At 37.7% G+C, this 11,332-nt stretch overlaps 1 pseudogene; it reads left to right on the forward strand.

Annotated features, from left to right (window-relative positions):
* Positions 1-7,647: 7,647 nt before the first annotated feature.
* On the forward strand, positions 7,648-8,670 carry LOC107748012 (C1q-related factor pseudogene; annotated as a pseudogene).
* The last annotated feature ends 2,662 nt before the right edge of the window (positions 8,671-11,332 follow it).

The following is an 11,332-nucleotide window of genomic DNA, read 5'->3' on the forward strand; positions in this document are numbered from 1 at the left end:
AACACTTGTGTGAGAACATAACACTGACACCAGTGATGAGGGAGTACGTTACCCCTAAACATTGAAAAGATATTAGGATATTACGACAACATTACTCTTAGGACATCGCAAACTAATTTTTTTCATGAATATGACTTAACCTGATGGAGGACCTGCTCAGTCATTCAGGCAGTCTCTCTCTCTCTCTTTCTCGCTCTCGCGCGCGCTGTTTAGGCATGTTTTGTGCCGTTGATCGTCATCGTCATCCTTAATAAATAAAACATTTATTCATGCTTGGGTGTCGGCTGTGAATCCAGTGGAGAGAAATCCCCCACCACTAACTGCAAACTGGCATTCAGATCTGCCTCCATTTTGTTTGCAATGCCCCACCTTCCAACGATCCAATCAATTCCCGAAGGACGAAATCAAGTCCCGCCCTCTCATTTCAGATGCCGTTTCACTCGGATATACGTCACAGCAGAGAAGAAAAGACAATCGCAACTTCCGTTTCATGCCGACTTTAAAGGCGGCAAACCAAACGCATTGAGCATGCGCACATCCTGAGGGCGGTAAACTTTAGGCTACTCATCACGAAAGCCATTTGAGAACATTCACAACTGCGGAGCAACTTTGATGTAGAAATGCAAACATTGTTGAGGACACTGCAAACTTCGACCTGCATATCGCGAAATAAGGTGAATATTTTGGTGAATTTTTAATTTGTACGTTTACAAGGCATCACACGACCTGTTTGTAAATGTGGGTATTTGCGTTCTATTGTATTTTCTTGCTTCTATATGTATTACCAGTTAGTGCTGGCAAGTCTAAAACGACAGATGTTGTGTTATTTTAATTTGATCAATATCTTATCTCAAGTTACTCAACTACCTTTAGTAATAACAGCATAATGCCACAAGATGGCGACATTTACAAGTGAACATTGTGGCGGAGCTGGAAGACAAATCAACAATTAATACACGTTTAAGTTTTCATGTTCAGTCATTGATAGGCCTACTGTAGTGGAGTCTAGCACAACTCAACACACTTGTCTGATAAGATTCATTTATGATTTGGGCCATTTCATAATGAATGAAAGGTTAATTTCTAGGTCAGAAGAGGTTGGTGCTGTCACAAAGATGTAACATCTGAATGTTACACTTTATATTTGCGGAACCCACTTTATATTTAAGTGAATTAAAAGTTAAAATCCACTATGAAAGACTGAAAATGGTCCAGATTAATCATAAATCATATTAAAAATAGTCGTCAGACAAATGTGTGTTGTTTAGTTTCAAATAAATATGTGCTCATTTCATAGTCTTTTAACAATGTGCCAAATCAACCAATTAACTATAATTTGAAAATATTTTGTAAAATTAGATGCATTGTTATGAAAGTGTAAAGTATATGTGTGAATATGGAAGAAATATAAGCATATCAGCAGATTTAATTCAAATAGTAATATGTGACCCTGGACCACAAAACCAGTCATAAGGGTCAATTTTTCGAAACTGAGATTTATACATCATCTGAAAGCCGAATAAATAAGCTTTCCATTGATGTATGTTTTTTAGGATAGGACAATATTTGGCCGAGATACAACTATTTGAAAATCTGGAATCTGAGGGTGCAAAAAAATCTAAATATTGAGAAAATCGCCTTTAAAGTTGTCCAAATGAAGTTCTGCATATTACTAATCAAAAATTAAGTTTTAATATATTTACGGTAGGACATTTACAAAATATCTTCATGGAACATGATCTTTACTTAATATCCTAATTATTTTTTGCATAAAAGAAAAATCAATCATTTTGACCCATACAATGTATTGTTGGCTATTGCTACAAATATACCCCAGCGACTTAAGACTGCTTTTGTGCTCCAGGGTCACATATGTCATATAGATCTTAAGCACAGATTCTGAGTCATGTGTGTGCATCTAAAAACAGCCTGCAGTGCAAACTCAGAGACTCGTAGCTCTGTATGGTGGGTGGAAAACACAAAACACACACACATACACAGAAACGCACTGATCTGTGGGCAGGTACCAATCTGACATCAAAAAGTACTCTTTGGCACGTTACTGTTTGAATGTGTGTGTGCATGTGTGTGTGTGTGTGTGTGTGTGTGTGTGTGTGTGGTACGTGTCGTAGGAAGCAAGCATGTAAATCAAAACCATCTTGATTTCCCACATCTTATTTTGAGGTTTACAGCCTCCACGGAGACAGCAATCACTCCTACTTATACAAAGACAAACAAATCTTTGTTTCACTGAATTAAAAACCTTGACCAAAAACAACAATTAAAAATTCAATTACAGTAAATAACGTTTGGTTTGTAAACAATATAGTGTTTAATTCATAAGAACTGAAAGAAAATTACCGTCTCCCACTATACACAAACAGATATATTTTCTTAATTCTTTCTGTTAATCGGTTTGGGCAATTTTTGCAAACACTGAACCATAGGTAATTACATTTTTACCTAAAACACGCAGAAGCCCTGAAGATGAAGGTGGAAGTGTCTTTTTGACTTGCCTTCATGAGTGTATTTAGAGGAATGCACAATATATCGGCACTATGTTTATTATTGGTTGATATTAGAGATTAATTTATTGGGATCAATATTTATGAAAACCCATTTCTACCACATATGAAAAATCATTCTTTTGACATATTAAGTCTTAATGATGAGACTTTTTAAAGTTTTTTTTTTCTTATGTGGCAGAAATAGATATTGGACATTTAATTGGGCATTTATTATGCTTTTTAGATATTTTTACATTTATTTGCTGCCAAATAAAATTAACTGATTTTTTTCATACTGTACATTGTTTTATACTGTACATGTTGTGATGCCTAAATTTTTCTTGTTTATTTTAGTATGTATACTAAATTTATATACTTTATGTATATAAATATTTATGTATTTATATACTTTATGTATTTGAAATTGTATAGAATTTAAATATCGGCTGTTGATTGGTTACCAGTCATACTAAAAATAATTATTCATCAAAACAGTTAATAACATCGACCAGCATTTTAATATGTGCATTCATATCTATTTCCTTTTTTATTCCTGCTATGTGTAACAACACAAACACATCAAAACTACATATTTTCTGTGCATTTATAGGGCAATATAAGACAAAATACATATTTCTGTACCTTAATTAGCATGCACAGTAGTGTCAACTTTGGCCACTAAAGGCACATTGATAATAATTTTTTATTTTTTTATTCCTCCATAAATTGCCCCAGGTCACTTTGACTATGAGAAAAAAAAAGCGTTCGAGTAGACGCTAAGAAAAATGCAGAGAAATTATGCATAAATATTTTGGGTGCTTTTATTGTTGTTACACACAGTGCAAAAACATGATAATAAAAATGAATAATACAAATGTTTTTCCTGCTGTTTTCACCTTTGCCTTCAGGGCTGTTTGTTGCATTGGTGAGTGTCTCTTACAATATTTTGTAGTACGAGTTCCTCAGATGCAGTGGTACCATAAAATAGTGTGATAGTTATGCTGTGTGAATGCATTGTGTAACTTGTGAGGTGATGCTGAAATGACTGGACAGCTGTTTTTAACACTTTTCATCGCTTTTAAAGTTACCAGCTTTTGCCTTTCCTCTGTGTGCTGCCAGACATGGACACAATTCCATAAAAAAAAACTGCACATATATGTTCATGCATACAGACACCAAAGATCATTCTAGCTTACATCATGGTCTGTCCGGCCCAGCCTGAGGTTTATCTGTACATTATGTTTGCTTTCAAGTAAAATCGAATAAGGAACAAGAAATCCCCCCTCGCTCAAGGATGAGCAGGACGCGTGCATCTCTCTGGGGGCTTGTGACTGACTCAAGGGGCTTGTTGTTCTCAGCTGGCGGAGGCATGGGGAGGAGAAGAGCTGTGGAGGAAGTAAATTACATAGGGAGGGCTGGAAAAGTCTCTGTTCTTGTCGCATTACTGCGGCCGCCGTCAAGGGCACCGCGGCCACGGTTTGAGTCACTGCGCTCGGAGCTCCGCACGGCCTTTGTTCCCTGCAGCCAATGATCAGCATTCTCTCTGTTTCAGTGACTCACAGCGATAGTCAGCAAGCCCTCCCCTAGTCTTCATCATGTCCCATGACAGCATCACAAGCCACAAGAGAGGATGGAAAAGTATGCAATGTTTGTGTGAAAACTCACCTTCGGTTTTAGACTGTTGTGTACGGTGGGACAAATGAAAGGCACCGTGAATTTACAAAGAGAAAATCCCTGCGCAACATGAATTTAAAGGGATACTTCACCCAAAAATGCTTTACTCGCCCTCATGTCCTTTCAACCCTGTATGACCTTTTTTTGCTGTATATAGAAGATGTTTTAAGAACTGTTTTATCCATGCCTTTAAAGAATACGGGGTCCAAAACAACATTGAATCCCATCAATTATTAATGTATAAATAAACTGAGACTTTTTTTCAAAACATATTCCACAAAAGCAAGAAAGTTTTGTTTATATACTATTGTAGTTTTTATTAATATTTTAAATTTTTATATTTTCAGCTTAATTCAGTCTTTTTGGGTATGTTTACCTGACACTAAACTGTACTAAAAATGTCCAAATGTTTTTCCTTTGTGGTTTTTGCGTACAGACGACAATGTTGTCAAAATGATCCCTGTTCACGCGGATCTGCGAAAATGACCTTAAACGCTGTATTGTGCATGCTAGGCCAGTAGTTGGCGATGTCACTTTGTAAGGAAACGCTACGCGCATATGTAATATGCATGCAATAAATAAACTGAGACTTTCTTTCAAAACATATTCCACAAAAGCAAGAAACTCTTGTCTGGAATGACATGAAAAATTAAGAAAAGTTCTTTTTGGGTGAACCGTCACTTTAATTGTCCTTCTCAAGTAATGGCTCATGGCTTACTAGCTATTCTGGTTACTAGCGCTGACCTTTAGCCATTACACCATTGCAACCAGGAACTTGAACTGGAATCTAATGAATAAAATGAATTCATAACTCATTTTACTTCTGTAATGCAACACATTTCTGAATGAACCAGAATATTCAACAACAGAAATATGTAGGTTGGGACTCAATTATATCCTGTTGTAAGTGAGGAACTTATTTATTAAAGTCCATTTTGATCAGTGTTATTTTAGTTTTGTTTATATACTATTGTAGTTTTTATTAATATTTTAAATTTTTATATTTTCAGCTTAATTCAGTCTTTTTGGGTATGTTTACCTGACACTAAACTGTACTAAAAATGTCCAAATGTTTTTCCTTTGTGGTTTTTGCGTACAGACGACAATGTTGTCAAAATGATCCCTGTTCACGCGGATCTGCGAAAATGACCTTAAACGCTGTATTGTGCATGCTAGGCCAGTAGTTGGCGATGTCACTTTGTAAGGAAACGCTACGCGCATATGTAATATGCATGCATACGATTTTTATTATTTGCATTTTTTTTTTTTATCAGAATCAGAATCAGAATGAGCTTTATTGCCAGGTATGTTTACACATACGAGGAATTTGTTTTCGTGACAGAAGCTTCCACCGTGTAACAGAATGACAGTGACAGAACAAAAAACACAGATAATAAAAAATAAAAATAAATAAAAAATAAAAAATAGAACAAGTAAAATAAGGAATACAAAAATATACAAATCGACAATTGTATGTACAGGTATAGAACAATAGACAGTTGTATGTACAGGTATATTATGTGCAAATTGAAATGTAGACTGAGTATGTGTGTTAGATAAATAAGCGTAAATGCATTTTGATTAGTTGGCAAGGCAATATTTCGAATTTTTGTTTTTCCATCCAATATTTATATTTTATTTAAGCTTTATATTAATTAGTAAAAATGTTTTAAATAGATTTAGTTTTGATTAACGATAAAAACCCTGTTTTGATTCCATGCTAACTTTACCAACACGACTCCATTTTCAAGATTGAGCATTAGCTCCTACAGCTGCAATGGAACATCTTTTTACGTGGGCTGGGAATCAGACCCAGGTGTCCAGCATGGTGGGAAAATTCTACCACTACCAGAAATGCGCCTATAATAAGCCCAAGGCTGTGCATTTCCAAGTAGGTTTTCTTTTAGACCTGACATTCATTAAATAAATGGCCAGAAAGGACCTGTAATAAACCAGCAACCTCAGGAAACCATTTACCACCTGCTTCAGCCGGCTGTGTGATGTTCTTGAGCTCTTCGCTTAAGGTTGGTGCAGGCAGTGCAGTTTGTTCTATCCTTTATGATGGTTGCTTGTCAGAAATGTATATGTTGAATGTGATGTAAGGTGCTTTAGAAAGCAGCATGTAAACAAATGTATTGAGATCTTGCATAAAAGTTAGTAGTCTTGACTGTGTGCCGTATATCTAAGAAGTTTGACAGAGTTAGTTTTGCCATCAATCGGGTCATGTTTTGACATCCACTTTGACATGCATAACAAAGAACTCAAGTGATTGAACTCTGTCATGGCTGGACGGAAGGAAATTTGTGGACCGCTCATTTTTCAAAGCAAACTTAAGGTAAATTGTAAACATGAATTGAATATAAATATCAAGAGAAAGCTACCAAGATATAGTACCAACTTTTATTTTCTTTCTCTCACAGACAGAGTACGCCATTGATAGCTGTTCAAACTGATTCTTAATTAGACGGCCGTCGTAGGAGCGGCCACACAGCAGGATTGTGAAGCATCATTTCTGACACTGTCAGAACTTCGTTGGAGGCTAAGATTCATCACAAGGGCAATTAATTGTTCGCTGGTGAGCATGTCACACATGTCAAGAGACCTGTAATGAAACCATTCCAAAAATGCGAGTTTTTCTCTGATGGAATAAATGTGGTTTACTGGGCTTTAGAAAGTTGGGTTGATGAAGAAGTCTGGGCCCTAATTCTCCATTCACCATTCACATCTTGTTTCTTGATCTTTTCAGGTTAATGCCATGGGGAACGCCTGGCTTTGGATTGAAATACCTCCTGAATGAACAAATATAATGTAAATATTCTCATTTTCATACTGTTGTGTTCATTACAGCAGCCTGCTGTTCTTGGTACAACTGGATCATAGCACAAGACAACAAATGATCATCAACTCTCATACGAGTTAGTGTTTATTTAATGAAATGAGACCATACTAGCATGCCCATAGCATGTTCTCAAAATCCGAACAAGCTATGGAAGAATTACTATGTGTTTACTGCACATAAATAAACAATGACATAATTACATAACGATGCCAGGAAGATGTGTCGATGGCGGTTTTGAGAGACAGAGAAAGAGGGAAGCGGAAAAATCCTTTTGCTTGCACTCAGCAGGTGTCCCTTTCGATTAACTGATGCTTAGAATGCATCCTGTCATATTTACTTGACCATCATGCAGACAGAGAAAACAGACTATCTCTTCCTCGTCTTCCCTCTCCTCTCGTGCTTTATCTAACCACCACGTCTAAACCCTGCCATCAAGTCTTGCTGTTCAACAAGTGGAAAATCAAATCATATTTCAAAAGACTGCACAATAAAACACACTTAAAGGACTTGGCATTGGGTTTCCCCAAATACCCTTCTTTCTCTCTGATTCTCTCTCGCTCTCCCACTGTTTCTTCATTTGCAGAAAGCCTCCTCCCACTTGTCCTTTTTGAGTCATACAAAGAAACCCACTAGAAGGGCATTCTCTCTCTGTCTCTCTCAATCCTACTTCCTTCCTCAACGCCCAAACACTTCTCTCCACTCACCTGCTGAAACAGTGAATGCTCTCTCTCTTTCAAGCAAGAAAGACACACACACACTCACACTCTCATCTGAGATCCCTGGTGGTTCTCATTTTCCCTCTCATCTTCGTGAGCACCTGACGTTGAGGGAGTTTGTTCCCTCTCACTTCCAGAGGTCAATATTCCGGCTTACGGCGATAGCTCCGTGCTGGCGGCCCAGCCGCTTTCCCGCTTCAGCCTGGGACGGAAGACCCTGCTGGGGGCCGGCACAGCCGTCATGCTGCTCTTGGTGCTGGTGGTCCTCATTCCTGTTCTGGTTCATCTGGCAGGCAGCAGCGAAAATGGAGGTCAGTACGAGATGCTGGGCACTGGCCAAATGGTCTGCGATCCGTTCTTGGAAAAAACGGGCACTACAGCTGATATCGGTACGGGCACGTCTATCACTAATACGCAGTTGGAAGCTGAGGCGCAGACTCATCATAGCATGGGACCCCCATTGCCCACCTACGCACACGGACCGCAGGGCAAACCCAGCCGCCAAGGAAAACCAGGGCTACCAGGACCTCCGGGTCCTCCAGGACCCCCGGGACCACCTGGAGAGCCAGGTCCTCCAGGACCAATGGGGCCACCGGGAAATAAAAACCACACAGAGCGACCAGACATCTTTGCTCTGGGTGGAAGTACAGCTACCGGAATGGGGACAGCCGTCTATACCATGGGACCCCACGTGGCCTTTTACGCAGGTCTGCGAAACCCACAGGAGGGCTACGAGGTTCTGAGGTTTGATGACATAGTTACAAACATTGGGAATAACTACGATGGATCAACTGGGAAATTTGTCTGCAAGGTTCCAGGGACGTACTTCTTCACGTATAACGTCCTCATGAGAGGAGGAGATGGAACCAGTATGTGGGCGGATCTCCTGAAAAACGGACAGGTAAGAGTTTTGCAGCTAACACACCTGTACTGAAGTTTATGAAAACAATTTTTTTTATAATATTATATTATAATGTTCATAATTATGTATTTTACTATACACCTGTTGTTTTATAAAATGTTAATTATAATGACTGCAGATTTAGATAACTATCTGTCCTAGATCTGTTTAACATTGCAATGATGGATTTAAATGGAAAGATAAGGTGCATATTATTCCGGCAGCATATGCAATTCATACATTACATAACACTGATGAAAGACAGACTGCCACTGGGATGTAATTCCTTGAGTTTATGAATAATTCCACTCCAGTGGGTTTCAGTTTGAATATTCATATATCAGGATATCCCGTATGTAACAGAGAGTGAATTTAGGGTTGCTTTCCAGCAAAGGTCAGTTTCATGTTTGAGATGAACTTCTGTCATGTCTATTGTCAATGTAAACCGTAAACAAGGAAAGAAGGGCTGCTTTGTGTGTGTGTGTGTGTGTGTGTGTGTGTATACATACTATACTTGTCTTTCTGGCATCCCTCAGTGTCATTCTGAATCAGGACACTTCTCAGACACCCACGGCCACTCAAACACATACGCAAATTCAGTATGAGTCTTTCACACACGCAAAATAAATACTTTAAAAGATGCCACACACATCAGAATATGCATCAGAACACACACACACACACACACACACACAAAGTATACATACAGTATGTATGTGGCATGTGACATTTGGTTGTCTTCTGAAATCTGACAAATTCTCCCTTAAAGACTTATGGAACAGCATTTATCTTACACTATCAACAAGAAAACAATATTATAATATTTTTTCTCTATTTTTCTCTTATTATAGTTTTATTTATATTGCTTATTTATATTTGTTCAATGTTTATTTATATTTTATTATGATTTATAAAAAAATTATCAATGTCCAAATATGAAACATTGTAGCACTGTAGAGCTTTGCTGATTAACAACGCTTTTTTAAAATAAAGGTTCCAAAAGGGGTTTCACAGCAGTGCCACATAATAACGATTTTGGGTTCCCCAAGAAATGATTTGGTAAAAAGTTCCTAAAATATTTATATTTTGTATTTATATATAATGCAAAGAATAGTTAAATAATCTGAAGAACCCTTTTCCATTATTAAAAGAAAAAATGCAATGGGAATGTTCCATGGAGGTTAAAGTTACTTCATTGAACCACAGCAGCCAATTAAGAAACTTTATTTAATTATATTTAATTTTTACAAAACCAAATTTCACTGTAGGTGGGTTGCCAAACTCTAATTTAGCTACTTTATCTCATTTTATATATAGAGGTACAGTGGGTAGCACTATCACCTCATTGCAAAGTGGTCTTTGGTTTGAGTCCCAGCTGAACCACAATCCAAAAACATGGAAGATGGGTGAATTGCAGACAATAAATTACCTGTAGGTGTAAGTGTGAAGCTGTGTGTGACTGACTATTCATTTTCCATTTATGACCCTACATATGACAATCAGTTTAGATGTTGCTTGATATGAAATGTTACAACTAGAACTTCTGATCAATTTTAATAGTTGGTTTCAAAATAAATTCCTATTTTTCACTTTTTGTTTGTAGACTTTCAGCTAATCCTGTGGGATCTTATTTGATTCTTAGAATATGCTTGTTTGATCCAAAAGTATTCTCCAAATTATGATTAGCTTTGATGACAGAATCACAACTCTGCAAACAGTGCTGCCTCTCAGACATGCTCAGACAGCTTTATAGTTGTCTGCTATCTGCTTGTCCCGCAGTCTGCTTGCTTGAGTGTTTACCAGGAGATAACAGTGTCTTCTCAACCTCCAGCCCCTTCATACCGCAGTCATGTTGTTCTCCATGCCTCTCTCGTTTTGTCAGAGTGTGGAGTGTGTGCAGAGGCTGCTGGTTCAAGGCTTTCTCCCTGTGTAATACCAGCTGTCTGAGGCTTTAGTGTGTGGCTGAGGGAATCCAGGCCCCAGGCACAGGTGTAGATAGCCACTGGGCCCCACATCAAAGTTCCTCCAGATAACCCAGCAGCATTTCATGTGTGAGGCATCTTTCCACAGAGCAAAACGTCTCCCTCTCCCCATCCTCCTGATTTTCACAATTCTACACTATCTCTGTTGGCTGTCTGTGGGTCTGCGATCCACCAGACCAGACTACTTCCTCTCCTCCTCCACATTGTTTCACTCTGTGTTTTTCCCTTCATTCAACATTGTGAGGCAGAATTAGAGGTCTACAACCCAAACCGAGCCAGACAGGACTCGACAAACTTCAGGTTTGTGATGGGTTCTGGTTTATAATGAATAATAATAATAATAATAATATATATTATAATTTTTTTTAAATATAAGCTAATTTTGTGCATGCACAGACATTCACACTTTTTCATAATTGAATCAGGGCTATTAAAATTTAAAGTCTGAAAACATTGATGCTTTATGTCATATTGGGTTGGGTGGAGTCACTGAGTCTATGCTTCAAATTAATAGGAGGAGTCTTTTGTTCTGAAAGAATGTTCAGTAGTTGTGCTGAATATTTTATTTACACCACATCTTAAATCATATATTGTGCTTAATAGCAGTCATGGATGTGTCATTTTTAACATTTTGGAATATAATTGCAGATTGATTTGTCCTGCTTTTTACATATCATAAATACTAACAATTAAATATTATAATTTTTTTGGCA

The sequence above is a fragment of the Sinocyclocheilus rhinocerous genome, unplaced genomic scaffold, assembly GCF_001515625.1.
Source record: "Sinocyclocheilus rhinocerous isolate Xijiao unplaced genomic scaffold, SAMN03320098_v1.1 scaffold4094, whole genome shotgun sequence".
Taxonomy (NCBI): domain Eukaryota; kingdom Metazoa; phylum Chordata; class Actinopteri; order Cypriniformes; family Cyprinidae; genus Sinocyclocheilus; species Sinocyclocheilus rhinocerous.